This window comes from Lygodium microphyllum, chromosome 27 (assembly GCF_053477565.2).
Source record: "Lygodium microphyllum isolate KBCC chromosome 27, Lygodium_microphyllum_v1.1.10, whole genome shotgun sequence".
Taxonomy (NCBI): Eukaryota; Viridiplantae; Streptophyta; class Polypodiopsida; order Schizaeales; family Lygodiaceae; genus Lygodium; species Lygodium microphyllum.
The window spans coordinates 129574195-129577950 of NC_141161.1; the positions used below are offsets into that span (position 1 = coordinate 129574195).

A 3756-nucleotide genomic window follows, 5' to 3' on the forward strand; every position below is an offset into this window, starting at 1 on the left:
AGGTTTATCAAGTTCCTCCTGCCACCCCCGCGTGCGGGGAGGGGCAATGGGTTTATCAAGGCGGCGGCGTGCCCGAACGAGCACGACGGAGGGGGATCGCCCCGAGCAAGGGAGAGAGGTCGAAGGCGTCCCTCCTTCCTCCTCCACCCGCACGGTCGCGGGACGACCCCGAAGCATAGCCTCCCCCACTGTCACCCGACTCCGAGGAGGGGAGAGATGATGCCGACCGCGCCTCCGAGCGCGATCCCTCACGGACATTCCAAGGTTCTCATTGTTCCGACGGATGTGTGTCAATGATCCTTCCGCAGGTTCACCTACGGAAACCTTGTTACGACTTCTCCTTCCTCTAAATGATAAGCCTTAATGAACTTCTCACAACGTCACCGGTGGCGAACCACCAACGTCGCCGCAATCCGAAAACTTCACCGGACCATTCAATCGGTAGGAGCGACGGGCGGTGTGTACAAAGGGCAGGGACGTAGTCAACACGAGCTGATGACTCGCGCTTACTAGGAATTCCTCGTTGAAGATCAATAATTGCAATGATCTATCCCCATCATGATGAAATTTCAAAAGATTACCCAGACCTCTCGGCCCAGGTGGTAAACTCGTTGAATTCATCAGTGTAGCACGTGTGCGGCCTAGAACATCTAAGGGCATCACAGACCTGTTATTGCCTCAAACTTCCATGGCCTAGACGGCCATAGTCCCTCTAAGAAGTTGGCCACGAAGAGGATCCTTCGTGTAACTAGTTAGCAGGCTGAGGTCTCGTTCGTTAACGGAATTAACCAGACAAATCACTCCACCAACTAAGAACGGCCATGCACCACCACCCATAGAATCAAGAAAGAGCTCTCAATCTGTCAATCCTTACTATGTCTGGACCTGGTAAGTTTCCCCGTGTTGAGTCAAATTAAGCCGCAGGCTCCACTCCTGGTGGTGCCCTTCCGTCAATTCCTTTAAGTTTCAGCCTTGCGACCATACTCCCCCCGGAACCCAAAAATTTTGATTTCTCATAAGGTGCTGGCGAAGTCATCAAAATAACATCCGCCAATCCCTAGTCGGCATCATTTATGGTTGAGACTAGGACGGTATCTGATCGTCTTCGAGCCCCCAACTTTCGTTCTTGATTAATGAAAACATCCTTGGCAAATGCTTTCGCAGTAGTTCGTCTTTCATAAATCCAAGAATTTCACCTCTGACAATGAAATACGAATGCCCCCAACCATCCCTATTAATCATTACTCCGGTCCCGAAGACCAACACAATAAGACCAGAGTCCTATCGCGTTATTCCATGCTAATGTATTCAGAGCATAGGCTTGCTTTGAGCACTTTTTTTGTTTTGTTTTGTGAGTCGGGTGTGCACCTTCATGCTATGCTCATCAAGTGAGTATAGTACGTTAGTGTACGCGCTATCACAGGGCCAAACCCTTTCACCTCCGGCTTCGGCGGACGCATCCGCTTTCCTCCGCTCCCTTTGGTTGATAGCTCCTGGGAGACTAGCCCTTCTGGCTAGTGAGGGTAGGCACCAAGACCCCCATGTGGGAATCCAGGTAGTCCGGGACTTGAGGAAGGATCGCCCTAACTCTCACCCGGTAAAACGCCCCATCCCGACGGGTTCCCGCAGAGGGATTGCCATGCCCAGCTTGGATGTCGGCTCGTAGGAGGAGTCCATTCCCGCAGGTTACCTTAAGACCCCATTGCTACAGGTAACCAATTCTGGTAAAGCCAACCGTTTGGTGATATCGCAAGAATACAGCTCAGTGACACATGTGTTTCATGTCTTCGGGGTATCATCATCATTTCCCAAGGGATCGGAATTTATGAGCTATGTAGTTCTCGCAGGTATCGCGGTATAGCTTCACCAAGGAATGCAACGACTGAAACATGTCCAGCCACTACACCCCTCGAGTGCGGTTTCGAGGCCACCTAGTTGGGTAACCTCTTCCCACTTGCCTCCCCTCCAAGGAGGATCACGACAGCTTCCTCATCGGTGCCGTCGAGGCCTAGAATCTCTCGACTCTCTCGAATGAGGTTGCCAAGAGTACGGTCCCGAAGGTTCGTAAATGCGTCACACTGGAGCATTATGTGACAAAGTGAAGATCCAGCCTCTGGCTGATTGCAGCAAGGGCATTGTTGTGATCTTCTTGGGTGAATCTTGTCCCGAAGGACCAATCCTCCAATGCGTGCCAAGAGTAGATAGCGTTCTGCTCCATGTTTCACCCCTCTCCTGAGATTACTTCGGAATAAGTACCCCGTGGAACCTATGAACTTGTGTTTTAGATACGGCTTGAGGGACGCGCAGTCGTGTTATTTGTCCCATTTGGCCCACACGTGTGAGCGCACCGCGTTCAGCGGCACATCAGGCACGTATCGTTTCTTCCAATGTCGTGTTCGCATTTTCCACGTCCACTTACCTCTCGCGCCTTTTGGGGCTGGATTCCGAGTCATCTCTCGCGCCCAGGTCTTGAGGTGTGGGTACTTGGCAAGAGCTCGGGTTCTTTGGCCTCCGCAGTATGCGGCTACAGGGGGAATGTGTAACTCATGGTGCAAAGTAGCGCCCCCCACCGTCGTCGAATTGCTACTCTTTCCCACAATCCATCGCATTCCAGTTGCCACCATCCTCTCCAGCGAGCGCAACTTTCCCTGGTTTTGGGCCCCCATAAGCTCCGCCCCGTAAGTTAATACGGGATATACACAAGATTTGAAGAAGGACAGACGGGTCCAAATTGGCACAGATCGTGAGGTGAGGAAGTGTTGGTGGGCATATAATGCCCTCCTTCCCGATCCCAACCTCTCTTTCGTGATCTTTTCAATGGAGAGATGTTCATCCAGAGTCACGCCGAGATATTTGTATTCAGCACAGTGCTCAACATCCTCTCCGCCAATATGGAATTGTCTTGCCTTAAAGGCTGTCCTCTCCGCATCGCTACCAAAAAACATGGTAACTTTGCACTTGCTAATTCCGAATCTCATTTCCCACTTCTTCGCCCATTCGACAATCCTATCTAAACTCCTCTGCAAGTCTTCCGGGTTGTTCGCTAAGAGAATCACGTCGTCTGCGAATAGCAGAGCTTGTAGTTTCTCCTTCAACCCAGGGATATTGCAACCTAGGTTGTCACCTTCCCGTATGATGTCGTTAATGAAGATGTTGAATAGGGTGGGTGACATGGGACACCCTTGTCTCACGCCCCTCTCTATGGGGATGGGTTCGGATAACGAATCTCCCACCCTCACCCGAACTGTGGACCGGTGATATAGCGCTTTGATAAATCTCAAAGTTTTGCCCTCCACACCTGCCGCTTGTAGTTTCATGAATAGTGCTTCATGAGGTACTGTATCGTATGCTTTCTGAAAATCAATGTACGCTGCATAGGTTGGCTTACCCACGTTATGGCGGCGTGGAATCCCTTCATCCAGTGTCACGATTTGGTCAATGCATTCCTCCATTGGCCTAAATCCTACTTGTCCTCGGAGGAAGAATTTCCTCTTCTCGAGGTTGTCTGACAAGCGCTGTGCCACAATGGAGGAGAGGACCTTGAGTACCACTGCGATGAGGGAGATACCCCGATAGTTGTCCATTGACGTCGAGTCCCCCTTCTTGGGTATGGGGACAACCGCTGAGGTGTCAATGTGTTTGGGAATCTCTCCCGAGTCGAAGATAGCTCTCAACACGTGGAGAGTTGCTTCCCCCATCTTGGTGCGTGGTACTTGAGGATTATCTTTACGTCCCTTGTCTCTAGCCAATAGTTTG

At 51.1% G+C, this 3756-nt stretch overlaps 1 pseudogene; it reads right to left on the minus strand.

The window, feature by feature from the left end:
* Nucleotides 1-298: 298 nt before the first annotated feature.
* Nucleotides 299-1558, minus strand: LOC148012906 (18S ribosomal RNA; annotated as a pseudogene).
* Between the last annotated feature and the right edge of the window lie 2198 nt (nt 1559-3756).